Here is a 22,688-nt window from a genome sequence, read left to right as displayed (position 1 = left end):
TGTGTCGGACATGAAATGTGTGTATCGGACATGAAATGTGTGTGTCGGACATGAAATGTGTGTGTCGGACATTAAATGTGTGTATCAGACATGAAATGTGTGTGTCGGACATGAAATGTGTGTATCAGACATGAAATGTGTGTATCAGACATGAAATGTGTGTATCAGACATGAAATGTGTGTATCAGACATGAAATGTGTGTGTCGGACATGAAATGTGTGTATCGGACATGAAATGTGTGTATCAGACATGAAATGTGTGTCGGACATGAAATGTGTGTATCGGACATGAAATGTGTGTCGGACATGAAATGTTGTATCAGACATGAAATGTGTGTCGGACATGAAATGTTTGTATCGGACATGAAATGTGTGTATCAGACATGAAATGTTATATCAGACATGAAATGTGTGTGTCGGACATGAAATGTGTGTATCAGACATGAAATGTGTGTATCAGACATGAAATGTGTGTATCGGACATGAAATGTGTGTGTCGGACATGAAATGTGTGTATCAGACATGAAATGTGTGTATCGGACATGAAATGTGTGTGTCGGACATGAAATGTGTGTGTCGGACATGAAATGTGTGTATCGGACATGAAATGTGTGTCGACATGAAGTGTGTATCGGACATGAAATGTGTGTATCGGACATGAATGTGTATCGGACATGAAATGTGTGTGTCGGACATGAAATGTGTGTCGGACATGAAATGTGTGTATCAGACATGAAATGTGTGTATCAGACATGAAATGTGTGTGTCGGACATGAAATGTGTGTGTCGGACATGAAATGTGTGTATCGGACATGAAATGTGTGTATCGGACATGAAATGTGTGTATCAGACATGAATGTGTGTATCAGACATGAAATGTGTGTGTCGGACATGAAATGTGTGTATCAGACATGAAATGTGTGTATCAGACATGAAATGTGTGTGTCGGACATGAAATGTGTGTATCGGACATGAATGTGTGTATCGGACATGAAATGTGTGTATCGGACATGAAATGTGTGTATCGGACATGAAATGTGTGTGTCGGACATGAAATGTGTGTATCGGACATGAAATGTGTGTATCGGACATGAAATGTGTGTATCGGACATGAAATGTGTGTGTCGGACATGAAATGTGTGTGTCGGACATGAAATGTGTGTATCGGACATGAAATGTGTGTGTCGGACATGAAATGTGTGTGTCGGACATGAAATTGTGTATCAGACATGAAATGTGTGTGTCGGACATGAAATGTGTGTGTCGGACATTAAATGTTGTATCGGACATGAAATGTGTGTATCGGACATGAAATGTGTGTATCGGACATGAAATGTGTGTATCAGACATGAAATGTGTGTATCAGACATGAAATGTGTGTATTGGACATGAAATGTGTGTATCGGACATGAAATGTGTGTATCGGACATGAAATGTGTGTATCGGACATGAAATGTGTGTGTCGGACATGAAATGTGTGTATCGGACATGAAATGTGTGTATCAGACATGAAATGTGTGTATCGGACATGAAATGTGTGTCGGACATGAAATGTGTGTATCGGACATGAAATGTTGTATCGGACATGAAATGTGTGTATCGGACATGAAATGTTGTGTCGGACATGAAATGTGTGTATCGGACATGAAATGTGTGTATCGGACATGAAATGTGTGTCGGACATGAAATGTGTGTATTGGACATGAAATGTGTGTCGGACATGAATGTGTGTATTGGACATGCCACTACAGTTATTACAAAGCAAAGAGTCAACAATGTGCACCACACTACTGCACTACTGCCCAGGGAGGTTTGAACACTGAGGAACTCAACCATCTGCACACACACACACACACACACACACACACACACACACACACACACACACACACACACACACACACACCCTTTCTTCCAGACCATCCTCCTTGGGGAGCATATGCGACGCAGCGATCCAACACTAATTCTCCTGCCTGTGCTCAGTCTAATCCAATCTGCTCTGCTGGGAAACAGTGGAAGGAAGGGCTGAAAGAAGAAAGAAAACAAATAAATAACTGGAGTCTTTTTGACTGCTGCACACTGGAAATTTCCCCTTCACAGATATCAAAATAATTCAGTTGAAAAAATGGCTGTTGTGAGGTCCAGTATTTAATAATGACACTGAGTCGTGTTTGTTTGTGGATGATGTTGAACTGATAAATCTGCTGGAATTAGTGAAGAAAACTGTTGAACAGCTGAGTGTGTTTGTGTGACTGCACTGACATGAACAGACTGCTGTGGAGAATTCAGTTACTGCAGGATGGATTTGTTGTGGTTCGATGCTAAAATTAGGAAAATTGTATAGTTTGTTTTGTATTATGTTAGTGATAAAGGTGTAAAAGCACTGAAGGGTTGGATTAAATCAGTTTCTTCTTCTTCCTACTCCTTTTGCAAAATTCAGACTTGTATGTGCTGAAGATGGATTCTGTTCATTTAAATGTTTTTTTGTTTTATTTTGTTTCTTTGCATGTTCTAAATAAATTTAATTAATTAATTAATTTAATTTAATTAAATCAAATTAAATAATAAATTTCTCTTCATCTAATTTGACCAAAACGTATGTGAAGACGACTACCGTTCAATTAATCTATCGGTATATGCCCTAGTTTTGTTTTGTTGTTTTTTGTTTTTCTTTTATCAGATACTATACTTAGATAAAGCAGAAACAGAATAACTGATTGGAACTGCTCCTACTTCGCACGCCCCTCCAGAGATTTCAGAGTGTAATCATTTTAAAATTCAGGCTGCTCAACTTCCAGCAGAAGAGCATGAATATTTCACCCTCTGCAAATGAGGGCTCAGCACTGAATTCCTTGATGGCAGTGATTATGACACAGTAATTAGCGAGATGGTTATGTGATAATGATTGTCATTATTGTGCCCTCGTCAAAGGCTGTCGATCATAGCTCATATGAAGCTGATGGAAAGATAAGGACAAATTATATATGATGTACTAACATGCAAGAGTAATGGAGTATTCACTAGACAGTACAGTATTGCAGATGGAAAATGAAAGGATAGTGGTTGTATTTATGTGAAGGTGTTGGTTATATTCAAGTAAACAAACGGAATATTCACTTGTACAGAACTGTAATAATGTGTGGTAACACTGTATGTTCAGACTCGAAGAATTAGACTAAGGACCTTATGAGTCTGTCTGGGACCATTATTCACACTGTCTCGTATACACTTTAATATGTAACCTGTTTTTCTATTGGTTATTTACATTATTGGGACTCTAAACAAATGTTATTACAGGCCTGTCAAACTCATGTTAGTTCAGTTCCATATTCAGCTCAATTTGATCTGCAGTGGGCCGGACCAGAAAAATAAGAACAGAAGAACCGACAAATAATGACAGCTGACAATTTTTGTCTGTGTTTTAGTGAAAAAAAAACCCATTAAATTATGAGAATACTTACTTTTATAAACTATCCAAAAAAAAAAAAAGAAAGAAAGAAATTTAAATTAAAAAAGATAAGAAAATTTAGTGTAATTTTCTCAGTCTTCTTCCTCCACTTCTCATTAGTCCATGTGCATTCTGGATCAGATCTCCAAAGACACTAAACACTGAGGAACAGAAGAAAAGAGTTCAAACTGGACTGAATTTAATACAGACATTTCAGGTTGGACACATTTGTTCAGGTTAGTCACATTTTATTGGTACAGGAGAGTTTGGAGATGTCAGTATTTCCATAATTTAATGTTATTTTTTGCACTAAAACAAAAAAAAAAATAATAAGTTGTTATTTCTAGATTTTTTTTTTTTTATTTTTTTGTCTTAATTCAAGATTTTTTTTACTTCACTGAAGATTTTTTTTTTTTTTTTTGCTTAATTCAAGAATTTTTTTTGGCTTAATTCAAGATTTTTTTGCTAAATTTGAGATTTTTTTGGCTTAGTTCAGGATAATTTTTTTACTTAACTGAAGGCTTTTTTTTTTTTTTTTGGGCTTAATTCAAGATTTTTTGCTAAATTTGAGGGGTTTTTTTGGCTTAATTTAAGATTTTTTTTTTTTACTTAACTGAAGATTTTTTTTTTTTTTTTGGCTTAATTCAAGATTTTTCCTTAATTCAAGATTTTTTTTTTTTTTTTGCCTAATTCAATTCAAGACTGTGGAATTTTTGCACATGGTAAAATATCCCAGGGGCCGAACTGGCCCCTTTGGGGGGCCACATTTGGCCCCTGGGACACGTGTTTGACAGCCCTGTGTTATTATATAATTAAGGACGCAAAAGTAATGTCTTATGTTGTATAAATGTGAGATGGGGGTGAGATTTAGTAGGTTTTTTTCTTCGTCCCACTCCTTTATGAGCGATACATATTGAATTTATTTTGTTATTACTGGTGTACATGGCAATTGCTATATTGTCTTGATCAGTTTTATTATTAATGCATTTACTCTGACATTAGTTCCTTGTACACATAAAAAATGTTTAGTTTTTTCTTCTGCTTAAAACACAGGTGTCAAACATGCGTCCCAGGGGCCAAATCTGGCCCCCCAAAGGGTCCAGTCCGGCCCTGGGATGAATTTATGAAATGCAAAAATTACACTGAAGATATGAACAATCAAGGACGTTAGAATAATTTAGGTCATTTTAGTCTGAAGTGGGTCAAATACTATCATAATAACATATAAATAATGACAAGTGTAAATGTGTCTCTTTGTTTTAGTGTAAAAAATGTAAAATTACACAAAAATGTTCACATTTACAGACTAGTCTTTTACAAACAAAATGTGAATATTTGAAATGTCTTAAGAGAAGTATGTGGAATTTTAATAATATTCTGCCTGTTATTTAATGTGTGTATTTGTAGATCCACTGTGATCTGTAAGTTGTGATTCACATGAATAAATGATAAACTAAGGCCTAATATGTTAACGTTGCACTGATTTTACTGAAGATTTTCAGGTTGTTCATATTTGTTCATGTTGTGTTCAAGTACAATTCGTAGATGTAAACATTTTCATTATGGAATTTACTTTTTTCACTCAAAAGTTCTTATCCTATTATGTATATTATTGTACTGGTCTGGTCCATTTTATATCATATTAGGCATATTAGACTAAAATGAGTCTGACAGCCCTGGCTTAAAACAAATAAATGATTGAATGAAATGAATGATATACCCTTGTTTATTTTTTGTAGTAGTTTGATCATTACCTTGGTTTATTTTACACTGAAACTTTTTGTAGTAACATAGAAAACCACAATATGAGTGCACTCAAGTGCATTGAAAGGTTCCTTGTGTTAAATTCAAAGTTGAACGACCCCCACCACCGCCTACACTGCCTGGGTCATTCCATATGAAATCAACTGATTGTAAGAACATTTCCCTCCTGACCCTCTCAGATTGTTCTACATGTTTACATACTTATGGAACATTATATGATGGAAAATCCTAAATGTCAATTCTTGATTGTAAACAGTTCCACAGTTGTGTCCATTTGAAGTAGGTAGGGCCTACCCTAAAACTGGGACCCAAATTCAGACTGTAAATGTTGGTCTGTTCTCAGCTTCTAGAACTTCTGAACAACAAGAGCTGGAGGTCTGAAATGTTCAGAATCATTTCACAGAATCTATAGTCCTAAGAAATGGGAGAAGATTGACTTCAAATGTATAATTACATGTTACAGAGAATGACAAAGTGTAGATTTGATCCATGGTGAACTTGTAACCTGCTCCTGTTGTCCACTCATTCCACACAAACTCCTCCTCATATTCAGTGTAAGTGTTCTGTGTTCTATCTGTTCTACTGAGGGAATGGATCTGTGCAAACTGAAGGTCTATGTTCTGTTCTGGATGAGATGTGAACAGATGAACAGCACAAACATCTGTCCCACCTGCACATTCACAGGTCAGCATCAGCAGTGGGATAGGTAGGATCACAAAAGAAAAGACAGCATGTGAAAGGACAGGAAGTGACTACATTTGGACACCAAGCACACCTGGCTTCTAGAAATCCTTCTGTGTTAAATGTTCATTTTAAATCTGGACGTCTTAAATCTTTTCCCATTTCTTAGGACTATAGATTCTGTGAAATGATTCTGAACATTTCAGACCTCCAGCTCTTGTTGTTCAGAAGTTCTAGAAGCTGAGAACAGACCAACATTTACAGTCTGAATTTGGGTCCCAGTTTTAGGGTAGGCCCTACCTACTTCAAATGGACACAACTGTGGAACTGTTTACAATTAAGAATTGACATTTAGGATTTTCCATCATATATAATGTTCCTTAAGTATGTAAACATGTAGAACAATCTGAGAGGGTCAGGTGGAACCACTGGATGAAATGATATGGAATGAGCCTCCTGTCCTGGCCTATTAGCACTGGTCCAGACTAAAACATAGAAGGTGACAGTAAGACACTTTCATACTGGATACCAGAGCTACTGTACAAACATGGACCATGTCAATAGCAACCCATTCTGTACGTAAATACTCACTCTGAGTAAAGATACAGCAACAACACAACAAAGCTAATGTTCATGTAATTATACACTGATGGAAATTATTAATGATAATCATCAACATTATATTGCATTTCTGCGATTAAATCCTCCTAAATCCTATAAATCAGACCTTTAAGTGTTTATCAGCCTTAAAGCAGTGTGGCTGTTTCACATCCGGAGCAGCATAAAGCGTCCATATTTGTTCAGAACAACAGCTTTATTCTTCTCACTAAACAACTGTTCTCACTTTAAATCCAGTAGCTGCACAGTAAACTGTTCTTTAAATACTTTAACTGCTTATTTAGGAATGTATGATTTAAAAATCATATAAGTTTAATAAATACACAGGAGAGATGTTGGGGAAATACTAATTATTTTTTTAAACAATTAGCCAGATTGTTTGTAATGATTTTAATATTATTCTTCACAGTCTATAAACTGTTAACAGGTTTAACACATGATAATATTAACCCTTTCTTGCGAATTATGAGACATTGATCAAGATTTTTTTTTTTTTTTTTTTGCCCCAAGTGGTTTTTATTACTTTAGGCATGGAAAAAAAAAAAAAAAGCGATTGAATTTTTCTATGAACCTATTTTTCATGGAGTTACAAAAACGTCCACTCAGCTGGACACCATGTGTTGTAGAAACAAAGAAACATATTTATTGATATACTGTGTGAAAACTTTGAAATAAAAACAGGTTTAATGGTGCTAATCTGATGTTTTCTCCCATTTTAACATACTCTAATAGTAGTCATTACTCACTTCATGGAGATAATATGCAAAAAAAAAAAAAAGCAACTTTTTGTTTAACCTGTAAGGACCCAGTGTGACATTTGCAGCAGTTCCCAAATGAATTTTTCTCCATATTTACGGTAACCATCCTTAAGTGGTTTATCACCAATTACTGTAATATTATTTATTGTATTTTGTGTTTTTTTTTTTAGAAAATTGGGTATTTTCTAACATTTAATTTACTAATCATGTAGATGTTCATGAAAGCTCAAAGAAAAGTTGAGGATTATTATCAAAAATAGAGAAAACTGAACAAAAAGTGACTTTTTCAGCAAAATCTGTCATTAACTGAACATAAACCCAGTGTGTCCATCCACTGTCATTGATCCAACTCCATGGGTTTGACTGGTGAACCAGTGTTGGAGAAGATGACGGTGTTTCCATGGTAACTACAGAGCTTCTGAATGTTCAAATATGGTCACATCTGATGACCATGAAAAGATGAAGAACTGTATTTGACACCAATTATTGACATGGATTAGTGGATCATCAGGGATTGAACAGTTTATAACAGTAGATGGTTTTGGTAGATGGTGGATGTTTGGGTCTGAATGAGTTAAAAAAGAAAAAATAAACTGTTAATTAAAGTCAAATAACAATTAGCAATTTTTTTACTCTCAAACGTGTTAGTGCAGATCAGGTTTGTCAAAAACAGCAGTTCCAGTACTGGTCTGAATGTCAGTGTATTATTATGGGATGGTGCATTAGTGTCCACTGTGTCGGCTGATCTGGAACTGAAACAACCAAACCCATGAATATACAAGAGAACAGCTGGAGAAGAACTGACCACTGGAGTGACCACTGGAGTGACCACTGTGCATGAAAGGGTTAATAAGCATCACATAAGGACTTATGAGGTCTTGTTCTATACTCAGCACAAGCCCCGTCATATCCAGTATGGTGGAATAAACAGTTGTAGGCAGAACAGAAAGCCCTCTTCATTCACAGCTACATCATATCCAAGCATTTTCAGCCTATTTTACTGGGAATTGTGAACGGTGGATGAGTCACTGATTGCAAATGGCACCACTTTTACTGAGGACCACTTCACTGTCCTGGCTTCGCATTCACAACATTCACATTTCCACTGAAAATGGGAGCTTTTAACAAATTGCATGACAGCGCAATTTATCCAGTAATCCTAATTCTAATATCAAAATGTCAGGCCAGTGAAATTAGTCGCCTACGGAGGTTCAACCAAATTAGCTAGGCGTATGTGCAACCTCCTAGACAGAAGGCCACAGGTTTTCTGTCTGCTCCTCTAATACTTTCATTCAACCTTCTGCACACTCCCCCGTCCGTCCGTCCTTCCGTCCTACTCCCTTCTCTGGAAAATTTAAGTCATGCAGCAAAAGCAGATTCCTGAAGAGCAGGGGTGGCAGGGGAGAGAGAAATACCTCCGAGGATTAGTAAGTAATCCAGGCTTTGGTCTGGGAGGCTTTGGCCTCTGCCTCCTGTCCTTCAAAAAGAGGAAATTCTGTAGAAAGGGTCAGCGCTAATGGGGGGAGGCTTCGGGGTCTACAAGGAAGGAGTGATAGGAGGAGTGGTCAGGCGGCACAGCGAGTATTAGCTGCTGGGGTTCGTTAGTGTTGAAGTGGATGTGCAAACTGCATGGAGGACTGTGAGGGGAGCACCAAGTCCAAGCTCCCACTACAGCTTTCAGTTCCAAAAACCACAGCAAAAACACAGTAAAAAATGCAAGAGTACAGTTTGAATACCACCGACTCTGACATTTTATACATTTTATACATTTTGCTTGAGGAAATTACAGTCGCAGAGAAAATTACTAGACCGCCCTTGTTTTCTTCAATCTCTTGTAAAGCCTGAACCATTAGATCACAGGTGTCAAACATGCGTCCCGGGGCCCAAATCTGGCCCACTAAAGGGTCCAGTCCGGCCCTGGGATGAAGTGTGAACTGCAAAAATGACACTGAAGGCACTAACAATCCTTTTAGTTCAGCTTCCACATTCAGCCCAGTTCAATCTCCAGTGGTTCAGACCAGTACAATACTCTCATAATAACATAGAAATAATGACAACTCCAAATTGTTCTCTTTGTTGTAGTGTTAAAAAAATTACTTTACAGGAAAATGGTCACACTTACAAACTATCATTTCACCAAAAAAATGTGAAAAACCTGAAAAAAAGTAAACAACCTGTAATTTCTTAAGGAAAATTCAATGTAATTTTACTCATGTTCTGCCTGTTATTAAATGTTTTGTGTATTTGTAGATTCACTGTGATCTGTCCGTTGTATTTACCCCTCCCAACTACAATTTTTTATGAATTTTAACTTTTTTTTTTCCCATTTACTTATATAGGCACAGTTTCCCATGTCTGTAGCAGCAAATCTATGGGTTGAATTCAGACCAAATGTGGTTTCTAGATTACCAGTGACCCAGAATGGATCTCATTCCATTTTAGGAACAGTAGGTCACAGTTCACATTTTTTATAAATGTTTAAAATCTTCCCATTTACTTCTAAAGGGCCAAACATGTGTGAGGGGCGGGGTTTGTTGTGTCTGCCACCACTTCTGCACATGTAGAAATGAGAAGATGAGGCACAATATTGTTACATTTGCACTTATTTTTCTTGGCAAAGTTCAAATTGTTCATAGTTGTTCATGTTATTTACATGTTTTTAAAGGATTATTTGTAGATGTAATATTTTCATAATGTAATTTACATTTTTCACTCTAAAACAAAGAGAAAAGTTTAGAATTGACATCATTTCTATATTATTGTTCTTATTTGACTGGTCCGGCCCACTTCACATCATGTTGCTCTGAATGTGGAACTGAACTAACATGAGTTTGACACACCTGCATTAGATCATTGAAAGAGAATTCCAGATCTTTGAAACCGGAGCCTTTATTGGTCCTTCTGAACAAACCCTTTTTTTTTTTTAATATCAATTTCCATGTATGATTTTCAATTTTACATCGGGTCTCAGTGCTCAAATTTATTATTTTTGAACAAACAAAAACATAATGTAACACAAACATGTCAAAAAATGGTTAATTCCTTTTCTAAATGCTCCCAGTTCTTCCTCATTAATGTCAGTCCTGTAGTGTCACTAAAGGCCTCTGGTGAATGAACTCCTCCCCCTGGTGGATTATCTGTGAATTACATGGATCTAATTGTATACATCAGGAATTTCAAGACAAAACATACCACACTGATCACGTAGAGGGCTTCAAAACTCATGTGTCAAATATGATACATTCGGTATTATAGGGTTCATGCCTGGTAAAGTAAAGGTCCACTGGTTTGGACAAATATAACGATAACAAAATAGCTCATAGTAGTTTAATTTAAGTTTTCCATGGTTTTCTTGATAATAACCCAAATCACTTCAGTTCTTACACCAGTACCTATGTCATTGTACTGACAAAAACAGTGCATTTATTCATTCTGTGTTTCTTTTCTGTCTTTTCAGTCACATGACACACAGGAGTTAGGACTGGATCGCAGAACCATTGTTTTTTAAGACTTTGGATGGTCTAATAACTTTTTTCTGCGACTGTATATACAGGAAAAAATACATTTGTGACTATGTCATGAAATCCAAGATGGAGCACGTGCAGACGGCTGAGGGGATCCGTCTATATCAGGGGTGTCCAAACTTTTTTTAAAGAGGGCCAGATCTGATAATGTGGAGATTGCCAGGGGCCAGTGGTCCTTTCGGACGTTTTTTAAACAGTAAAAATTACATATAAAAGCACTATTCTCCAACAATTTTATTTTCATTGTCACCATATCATTTTTTAAATGGCAATGTAACCAAATCTAAGCCACTCAGGTGTGAACAAATTAAAAAAAAAAAAAAAAACATTTCTGCCTTCCTTTCACATCTGGAGTCAGATAACATAGAACAAACTGTGTGGAGTATCTGAAACGTCCAAGAAGTGGATAAAAATCTCATTTTAAAAATGACTTATATGAGTAATCATTACTCATATTTTACTCAGTAATGCAGTCTGTTAACATTTAAGATGAAAACATTTGACTCTTACTTGTCTTTCACAAAATCATTCAGAAAGTAATATTTGTGTCACATCTACAAGTACATAACACCAGCAGTTATAGGCAACTAACCTGGCAACTTGGTATCCTGCCTTGGTGGTGAGTTCACTGAACTCACAGGTTCACATGCAGAGTCACTGTTGTGAGTTTAAAGCAGCTTGAATTTGCTTCACTTTTTCGGAGCGCTCACTCCCTGCTAGCTTGTCGTATGCGTTCGCATGTTTTGTCTGCTCGTGTCTCTTTTACATTGAATTCCTTAAACAAGGCAACAGTCTCTTGACAAATTAGGCAAACACAATCGCCTCGATTTTCAGTGAAAAAAAATTGTAATTCCCATCTCTCCTGGAAGCGGTGGCCCTCACTGTCAACTTCGTTTTTTTTTATTACAGGCGCCATGGTTAGAAATTAGCGAAAAGGGTTCACGGCAAAGTCACAGATCCAGATAGTTAGAGTGGTGCTGCCACCATGAGGTGAAAGGAGGAACTGCATTTGGAACCTTTATGATTCATGGACTCGGTTCAACAGTCCAAGCGGGCCATAAATAATACAGTATAAAACTGAAGCTGTGGGCCATGTAAAATCTGACCGCGGGCCGTGATTGGCCCCCGGGCCAGACTTTGGACATGCCTGGTCTATATTCAGATGAGGGTGAGGAGGTCCACCCAGACAGGTGAGGGAAGGGAGCAGCTCACAGATATCCCATAATTCTTCTTCATTCTACCCATAATGTTGCCAGATCAGATGACTGGAAACAGTTGGTGCGGAGGTGCTGTTCGGGTCCAATAGTGAACGCACCTGTTAGCGGACTCTTCTACGCAAAGAGTGAGCTAACGATGGTTTAGCGAACGCAACAAGCGCAGAAACGGATTTTATGTTCGTTAAGCCTCTGCGTTCGTTAAGCCTCTGCGTTCGTTAAGCCTCTGCGTTCGTTAAGCCTCTGCGTTAACTAACCCATCATTTGCTCACTATTTGAGCTGAAGGGCACGCAAACAGCTGCGTTCACTATTGAACCCAGAAACGAACCCCAGATGGGTTAGTTGTGTTAAAATATTTAATCAGATTAATCATGATGAATTAATCTGCGTTTACGCATTAATTTAGACATATATCACAGGCAATTTGTGTCAGACTGCAGTGGAAGCTCCTCTGCTCCTAACATGACTCCCATTAAATGCTCAAATCTGTTCAGTTGTTTTCATTTCATTGATTCCAAATGTGTTGGAACACGTTCATCTCTCAGACCAGTTGGTTCAGAATCAGTCTGATCCCAGATCAGTGGACTGGATGTTGTTCACTTCTCCTCCATTCCCGTGTCTGTGTTTGTTCATTCCATCTCTGCTCAGTGCATTTGTCGTAGACGCTCAGCGTCCATTCACTTCAATGGGACTGAGTGGAACTGCTGGAAAAACCACTACAAACTGGACCAGCACTGGACACATGACACCCTGTCGTCCCGCCCTGGACGCTCGGCGTCTCCGGGGGCGAACGGAGCCGTGGGCGGAGCTCGGCCGGGCCGGACGCCGAGCTTCCGCGTGCCGATTGGAGGATCAATCCAAAGGCTGAATGCGGTTTGATTGACAGCGTTTTCAGATCTGCTCCTTCACTGACACAGTTCAGTTTAATACCGTCACACATTCTGCTGTGAAATCACAGAAACCAAATGAACTGTTCATTTACTGACCTGGAAGAAAACACAACCACTGGACTAACTGGTACACTGGACTGAAGGGACACGTTTTCTTGTTTAGTTGGTACGATAAGGTCACTGAGCATTTTCTGAAAAAGGAACGGAGGACGAATTTATGTTTGAAGAACTGGACTTTTTTTTGATGTAAGCGACAATGAGCTTCAACTGTCTGAAAGAGCAACAGACAACACGTGTATATATATATATATATATATATACATATATAGACACACACACAGGGAATGGTCAGTACTGCAAGCAAGTATTAACTGTACACAAATTTAGAAATGCACATGCAGGCAGTTCTTTTTAATGGACTGTACAATCTACCAGGAGCAGCGTACATTAGCACAGGGTTGCAATTTCACACAATCAAGTAAACCTCTTAATAACGAAGGTATTTGACTAATAACAGAGGTGCAGCTTCTGACAAATACAATATAAGCATAGGCTTTACTCATGGAGCGCCATGGCAACGCACAGTAGAAACTGCAGAAAAAGAAGGTCTGTTCCACAGAGATGGAGGTGTTCAAATACTTCAAAACTGTAATGTCCAGTCTTTTTGTTAAAGGACAGTCTAGTGTGTACAAATGCAACAGGAAAGGCTTGAGGTGCACAAATGAGAAGGCTGTGTTTGATACAACATCAGGGCCTCCGGCTGCCTCCTTCCCAAACTGTGCAGCTCTGTTTTCTATCTGCAGTCTGCAGAAGCATTCTGCACCATCCCAGGTCCTGAACCCTGAAAAAAATAAAGAATTGGAATGTCATTAACCACAAAATTTCAGTTTTTTTTGTATGCAAGTATGACCGGTGGTATCAGCCAAGGTGAGAACAGTTTTGGATTTTTCATTCTACTTTAGTTTTATTTAGTTTTGACTTTTTTTTTTCCTCTAATTCAGTTCATTTTAATTAGTTTTTTAGAGCAGGTTTGATAGTTTTTATTGGTTTTCATTTTCTTCTAAATGCTTAGTTTTAGTTTAGTTTAGTTTAGTTGTAGTTTAGTTGTAGTTTTAGTTAGTTTAGTAAACACACAATACAGTTTCAGTTAGTTATGTTTTTTTCTTTTAATTATAGTTTTTATTTATTTCAATGACGAACATGTTTTTTCAATTCTAGTTTTGCTCATTTTGTTAGTTTTTGTTAGCGATAATAACCTTGGTATAGGCTCTGCATTGTGTTTCTGACTGGTGTGATGTAGAATGGACCCACAGGACAATATGGGCCAGGTCTACTAAGGCCCCAGGTCTACTAAGGCCCCAGGTCTACTAAGGCCCCAGGTCTACTAAGGCCCCAGGTCTACTAAGGTCCCAGGTCTACTAAGGCCCCAGGTCTACTAAGGCCCCAGGTCTACTAAGGCCCCAGGTCTACTAAGGTCCCAGGTCTACTAAGGCCCCAGGTCTACTAAGGCCCCAGGTCTACTAAGGCCCAGGTCTACTAAGGCCCCAGGTTACTAAGGCCCCAGGTCTACTAAGGTCCCAGGTCTACTAAGGCCCCAGGTCTACTAAGGTCCCAGGTCTACTAAGGCCCCAGGTCTACTAAGGCCCCAGGTCTACTAAGGCCCCAGGTCTACTAAGGTCCCAGGTCTACTAAGGCCCCAGGTCTACTAAGGTCCCAGGTCTACTAAGGTCCCAGGTCTACTAAGGTCCCAGGTCTACTAAGGCCCCAGGTCTACTAAGGTCCCAGGTCTACTAAGGTCCCAGGTCTACTAAGGTCCCAGGTCTACTAAGGTCCCAGGTCTACTAAGGCCCCAGGTCTACTAAGGCCCCAGGTCTACTAAGGCCCCAGGTCTACTAAGGCCCCAGGTCTACTAAGGCCCCAGGTCTACTAAGGCCCCAGGTCTACTAAGGTCCCAGGTCTACTAAGGTCCCAGGTCTACTAAGGCCCCAGGTCTACTAAGGTCCCAGGTCTACTAAGGCCCCAGGTCTACTAAGGCCCAGGTCTACTAAGGTCCCAGGTCTACTAAGGCCCCAGGTCTACTAAGGCCCCAGGTCTACTAAGGCCCCAGGTCTACTAAGGTCACAGGTCTACTAAGGTCCCAGGTCTACTAAGGCCCCAGGTCTACTAAGGTCCCAGGTTGTGTAGACTAATTCGGGTGCACAGTCTAGGATTTTGCGTGTGGGGTTGAACTGTGGTTTGCAGGTGATGTCCTCAGACTGTCTGCACAAATTACAACAGGTGCAAAGTCTTGGAGACAGAACTATTTAAATGTTGTGTGTGCTACTGGAGAAACTGTTGGACAAACTGCTGGGATACACCAGCACTAATGGGAACAGTGACTGAAGTGATCCAGGTGGACGGAAAAGTAACATTGGAGGAGTTTAGTCATAGAAGGTATTGCATGAGTCATTTATTCACTTTTTTTTCATTTTGGGGGGTGGGGGGGTAGGAGTTTATCAGCAACTGTGAGCAGACGGCACAGAAGTAACGCACCGCATCGCTATGACGACCAGGTACTGGAAAGTGGGGAGTATCTGGAATGGAAACGGTCTGCAATAGGACCTGGAACCAGAGTGGAACCGGTCTGGAATAGGACCTGGAACCAGAGTGGAACCGGTCTGGAATAGGACCTGGAACCAGAGTGGAACCGGTCTGGAATAGGACCTGGAACCAGAGTGGAACCGGTCTGGAATAGGACCTGGTACCAGAGTGGAACCAGTTTGGAATAGGACCTGGAACCAGAGTGGAACCGGTCTGGAATAGGACCTGGAACCAGAGTGGAACCGGTCTGGAATAGGACCTGATACCAGAGTGGAACCAGTTTGGAATAGGACCTGGTACCAGAGTGGAACCGGTCTGGAATAGGACCTGGTACCAGAGTGGAACCGGTCTGGAATAGGACCTGGAACCAGAGTGGAACCGGTCTGGAATAGGACCTGGTACCAGAGTGGAACCAGTTGGAATAGGACCTGGTACCAGAGTGGAACCGGTCTGGAATAGGACCTGGTACCAGAGTGGAACCAGTTTGGAATAGGACCTGGAACCAGAGTGGAACCGGTCTGGAATAGGACCTGGTACCAGAGTGGAACCAGTTTGGAATAGGACCTGGTACCAGAGTGGAACCGGTCTGGAATAGGACCTGGTACCAGAGTGGAACCAGTTTGGAATAGGACCTGGAACCAGAGTGGAACCAGTCTGGAATAGGACCTGGTACCAGAGTGGAACCGGTCTGGAATAGGACCTGGAACCAGAGTGGAACCGGTCTGGAATAGGACCTGGAACCAGAGTGGAACCGGTCTGGAATAGGACCTGGTACCAGAGTGGAACCGGTCTGGAATAGGACCTGGTACCAGAGTGGAACCGTCTGGAATAGGACCTGGTACCAGAGTGGAACCGGTTTGGAATAGGACCTGGTACCAGAGTGGAACCGGTCTGGAATAGGACCTGGTACCAGAGTGGAACCGGTTTGGAATAGGACCTGGAACCAGAGTGGAACCGGTCTGGAATAGGACCTGGTACCAGAGTGGAACCAGTTTGGAATAGGACCTGGTACCAGAGTGGAACCAGTCTGGAATAGGACCTGGTACCAGAGTGGAACCAGTTTGGAATAGGACCTGGAACCAGAGTGGAACCGGTCTGGAATAGGACCTGGTACCAGAGTGGAACCGGTCTGGAATAGGACCTGGTACCAGAGTGGAACCGGTCTGGAATAGGACCTGGAACCAGAGTGGAACCGGTCTGGAATAGGACCTGGAACCAGAGTGGAGTCGAGCCGGTTCCATGTGGTGGAAACGCAGCATAAGATCTCCTACCCCACCTTTAACAATGTAAATGACAGGTGTCAACATGCGTCCTGGGGCCCAAATCTGGCCCACCAAAGGGTCCAGTCCGGCCCTGGGATGAATTTATGAAATGCAAAAATTCCACTAAGATTTTAACAATCCTTTTAGTTCAGGTTCCACATTCAGACCAATTCAATCTCCAGTGGACAGGACCAGTCAAATACTATCAGAATAACAGAGAAATAATGACAACTACATTTTTTTCTTTTTGTAAATGTAAATATTTTCATGTATTTACACTAAAACAAAGAACAATTTTGCAAAAAAAAAATGTGAATAACCTGAAAAAATATGAACAAACTAAAATGTCTTAAGAGAAGTCAGTACAATTTTACCAGTATTCTGTCTGTTATTAAATGTTGTGTGAGTTTGTAGATCCACTGTGATCTGTCAGGTATAATGTACATGTGGAAATGATAAACTGAGGCAGAATAGTGTTAAAAATACACTGATTTTTTTCAGTTTGTTCATGTTATTCACATCTTTTGAAAGGATAGTTTGTAGATGTAAACCTGTTCATGATGTAAATTTGCTTTTTTCGCTCTAAAACAGATAAAAGTTTGAAGTTGACATTATTTCTATATTATTCTGTTCTTATTGTCCTGGTCTGGCCCACTGCAGATCAGATTTAGCTGAATGTGGAACTGAACTAACAGGAGTTTGACAGCCCTGCTGTAAAGTCAGTGTGTAATATTTAGTGACATCTATTGGTGCACACTGGAATGTAAGGATGAATATGCAATAAAGCCAGCTACAAAACAACTTCGTCCAGGATTTTCTAGTCTGCTTCTTTGTTAAAACCTGAAAAAAAGATTTTTAACACATGAAAAATGGAAGTAAATCCAGGCATTGATGCTTGTGATTTCCTAGGTTAGAGTGACCTGAGTAGACCTCAGTAAAATTAAGGTCTTCTACTGTTCCCTGTGTTTCTCTGTTCAAATAAGTCCCCACTCAGCACGTGTTCTGCACTGTCTGCACATAATTACATGACTGATGTGTCCGGACAAGCAGAAGATAATGTAGACCACCTCCTGCCCAGACAATGTCAATCACGCAGAGGTAAAGACAACAAAATAAAAATGAGTGGGTGAGCCTTTCCTTTCAAAGTTTGTCTGATATTCTAATTAAAACTCCCACAAGTTCTGGGCAATCGTGAGCAAACACTTTGCCAGGAAGCAAGGTTGTTGACATTAACAAAAACTAACAAATGACAAAAACTGAAACTGTAAAAGCATTTTCGTTAACTGAAATAAATAAAAACTAGAATTAAAAGAAAAAACAATAACTAACTGAAACTGTATTGTGTGTTTACAAAACTACCTAAAATGGGTAAAAATTATGGATAAAATTCCCTTAGTTTTTGTCTTTGTCAATGTCAGATTGATATCAAATTGATTTATTTTGCTCCAGCAGTTTTAGCTGGTCACACCGTACAGCTCTTCACGGTTCGTCATGTCTGGTCCCTTGTGGTTTACAGTCGTCTTCTGGTCCTGGGCCGCGGGTCGGATTTTTTTTTTTTTTACTCAAGTCCAGCTTTTGTGGAATTATTTGACCCGCCCCGCAAATAGTGCCATTTTTTGACCTGCCCCACAGGTAACCCCCCTCAGGTTAACCTGCTGATCCGTGTATCACTAGTACTAACCTATCATGTGGTGTGAATTTTCTTCTCTCTGTCTGCCTAATGTTCATGCTGTCCCCATATTCCCTTCAAATCCATGAAAAATTCCAGCATGTGTCCAAGTGTACTGTGTGAAAACTGTAGGATGTCTTATATTTGTGCTTTGCATTATCTTCTGTTCTTCACTGCAATTTTGAAGAAAGGGTTTTGTGGTAGCGCTCTAGTTTTACTCTGTACTAGGAGCAGCGGCCCAGTGTCCCTAATCCTCGAACTCAGTTTTGTTTGATGTACTCTGTACTGTCAAATGACAATAAAGGCAATTCTGATTCTGATTCTGAATGATAGGACTCAAATGCACCGAGACAGATTATTAACAGAAAGAAAGAAAGAAAGAAAGAAAGAAAGAAAGAAAGAAAGAAAGAAATAAAGGGGAACAAACAGACAAAGACATTCATCCATTGTACTGTCCATATGTTTGTGTCTGTGCTCAGTCAGAGCCGCCCTAACCCCACCCCCAAATAAAGTGTCCAGGGTTACCCGCTGATCCGCACCTCATTAATGTCTTTGAATAGGATGGCGAGGAAGATAAAATATATGAAAAAGTAAAACTAATACTGAAACTAAACTAAACTAAGCTTTCAGGAAAAAATGACAACTAATAAAAACTAGAAAACCTGCTCTACAAACTAATTAAAACTAACTGAATTAGAGGGAAAAAAGTCAAAGCTAAATAAAATGAAACTATAATGAAAAATCCTAAACTATTAGAACCTTGGCAGGAAGTAGACTTTGGAATCAAACACATGCCTACATACTCACTGCTGTCATCACATATACAATTATTGCTATCCATAAGTCAGAAGATACCATCTGCTGGCTACATCTCACTAGATTAGGCATTATGTACACAGCTCAAACAATAGAAGACAAACCAAATGTTAATGCTCACAGTGGAGCAGTGAGCAGACAGCAGCAGAGTCATGTACAAGTCAAATAAGAAAGAGTGGAACACACAGATAATAAGAATGGATTTCACTGTAGATCGTATGAACACATCCTAGTTCATGTTTTGTGGAATCCGTTTAATTTGTGAAAATGACACTGAGTATTTCAGCGCACAAGCAAGGATCCACATGAGGCTACAATAAAAGTCAACTCAACTTTATTTATAGAGCATTTTAAAACAGCTGACACCATGACAGGTGAGGGACTGTGTTGGACCTGTGAGAGCCAACTACATGGAGATAGATGGGATGACTTTGATTATTTTTATTTTGTTGAGGGATTCTTTAACTTTTTCTAGGGATGCATCAATACCTTATTTTTTCCAGACCGAATACAAGTACTTCCATTTGAGTACTTGCTGATACCGAGTACTGATCCTAGTCCTTAATAATCCCATTCCAGTTGTTCGTTCCTTTTGTAAATGTGCTTTATTGTCGTTGTCATTAGTCTGACTGGAACAAAGTGCTGCTACTGACATTTAATGTGTTGGAATGAGCGTTTGTCAGTTAATCCACCAGGGGGCGCCGCTCTGAATTAACCATACTGGACAAATACCACGAAGAAGAGGAAAGTTTAATGAAGAAGAAGAAAGTCAGTAATAACAAACCTGTAGACGACAGAGGAACACTACTGTGATACTAATGTTGGTGCTGATATTGAGGGCTCCCTCTGATGAAACACTGGAGAATATAGAAAAGAAACATTAAAAATATATATATAAAAAAAAAACATTGATTAAAAGAATCTAAAATAAGACATATGAAAAAAATATAACTATAAAACATTAAATGGATAAAACAGAGGCATTCATTAAAAGCCAAATTAAAGAGGTGGGTCTTGAGCCTGGTTTTAAAATGTCTACATTCTGATAACAAAAAAGGCTTGTGTTCAGTTGAAGTGGAGTAGCAATAAATTGATCATCTCCTCTTGTCAGATTGCGTTGCATATGCTTTGCTTCTGTTCTCATATACATTAGACCACAGATGTCAAACATGTGGCCCGGGGGCCAAATCCAGCCCACCAAAGGGTCCAATCTGGGTGAATTAGTGAAATACAAAAATTACACTGAGGATATTAATAATCGATGGTGTAAAAATCTTTTTAATTCAGGTTCCACATACAGACCAATTAGATCTCAGTTGGGTCAGATCAGTAAAATAGTATCATAATAACTTATAAATAATGACAACTGAAGATTTTGTCTTTGTTGTAGTGAAAAAAAGTAAAATTACATGAAAATGTTTACATTAACAAACTATCCTTTTACAAAAAATGTGAATAACCTGAAAAAATATGAACAACTGGAAATGTCTCAAGAGAAGTAAATGCAATTGTACCAGTATTCTGCCTGGTACTATATGTTTGGTGTATTTGTAATTATCATGTAAGTTGTAACGCACATGTGTAAATGATAAACTGAGGCAGAATAGTGTTAAAATTGCATTTGTTTTTCTTAAGACATTTCAGGTTGTCCATGTTATTCAGATTTTTAAGGAAATGTTGCAGATGTAAACATGATCAAAACGTCATTGTACTTTTTCTCTGTTATTTGACTGGTCCAGTCCACTGCAGATCATACTGGAGTGAAGGTGGACCTGAACTAAAATGAGCTGGACAGCCCTGCATTGGAGGCTGGTGTCTGTGTCGTGTAACTCTCCCCTGTATTAAAATCCTAGAAGCAGTCCAATGTGGTGCAATCAGTTATTTAGACCTGGTAGAGCAGATGCGACATTTAAAATATGGAAAGAGAAGGGATTACGAACTGTCCAAGATCTCTACATGCCACAATCTGACACATGAATGAGCTTCCAGGAGTTACAGCAAAACATTTTTCAGAGAAAAGAAACATTTCTTTAAATATCTTCAACTGAGAAGCTTCATAAGATCAAATCCAAACAGTGTAACAGCTAAACCTGCTCAGTCATCAGTGGAAAAACATCTGGTCATAAACAGTCAAAAGAGCGGTTTAATGTCTCAGTTTTCTCATGTCCTCATGTCTCATGTATGTGAGGACTCCTATGGCAGACTGGCAGCTTGGAGGGATGCTTTATGTGCAGTTACCAGAGGCAGACTGGCAGTCTGCATGTGCTTCTGGACACTCCACTTCCATTCATACACACCTTCCACTCCTCCACTTTAAATGGCTGATGCCAGTTTCTATTACACCAGTAGATCTGAAGCGCTATAATAAGAATCTACCTGATGTGTGCTCCAGATGTTCCCAATGCAAAGGAACACTGGTTCACTGGATGTGCTACTGTCCACACACTGCACTGTTCTGGAGGGAAATCAGGGAAATAATTGAAAACATTATTTCTGAACAAGAAAGTGACAAGTCATGTTAGACCCAAAGTTCTTTCTGTTTGGCATATATCCAGAAAAACATGAATATACAACAAATGAAGGGATTTTTATCCACTTCAGTCTACTTATTACTAAAACATGCATTTCATTAGTTTGGAACAGAACTGGTAGACCAACTGTTAGTCTGTGGATACAGCAGATGCTTTGTACCCAAACACTAGAAAAACTGTCCTCTGTTCTGAAGGACGAACAGGAGTCATCTGAACGGCTGTGGAATCCTTTCATTGTGTCTGCTGACAATCCACAGTTACTGGAGGACAACGCAAACAACTGACAAAGTTCCCACTGGGGCGTCTAAAGGCGGAGGCTCAGATTTCTGGATTTTGTATATATATACTGAGCAAAAATATAAATGCACGACTTTTGTTTTTGCTCCCATTTTTCATGAGCTGAACTCAAAGATCTAAAACTTTTTCTGTGCACACACAAGGTTTATTTCTCTCAAATATTGTTCACAAATCTGTCTAAATTTGTGTTAGTGAACACTTCTTCTTTGCTGAGATAATCCCTCCACCTCACAGGTGTGGCATATCAAGATGCTGATTAGACAGCAGGATTTTTGCACAGGTGTGCCTTAGGCTGGCCACAATAAAAGGCCACTCTAAAATGTGCGGTTTTCTCACACAGCACAATACCACAGATGTCACAAGTTTTGAGGGAATATGCACTGGTCATGTGACTTCAGGAATCTCCAGCAGAGCTTCTGCCTGTGAATTGAATGTTCATTTCTCTACCATAAGCCATCTCCAAAGCTGTTTCAGAGAATTCATGAAGAAGACTGTGCGAGGAAAATGGTGGTCACACCAAATACTGACTGGTTTTCTGACCCCCCTGGACCACCCAATACAGTAAAACTGCACGTTTTAGAGTGGCCTTTTATTGTGGCCAGCCTAAGTCACACCTGTGCAATAATCCTGCTGTC

This window comes from Sphaeramia orbicularis, chromosome 3 (assembly GCF_902148855.1).
Source record: "Sphaeramia orbicularis chromosome 3, fSphaOr1.1, whole genome shotgun sequence".
NCBI classification, from domain to species: domain Eukaryota; kingdom Metazoa; phylum Chordata; class Actinopteri; order Kurtiformes; family Apogonidae; genus Sphaeramia; species Sphaeramia orbicularis.
Note: the sequence above shows the minus strand (reverse complement) of the source record.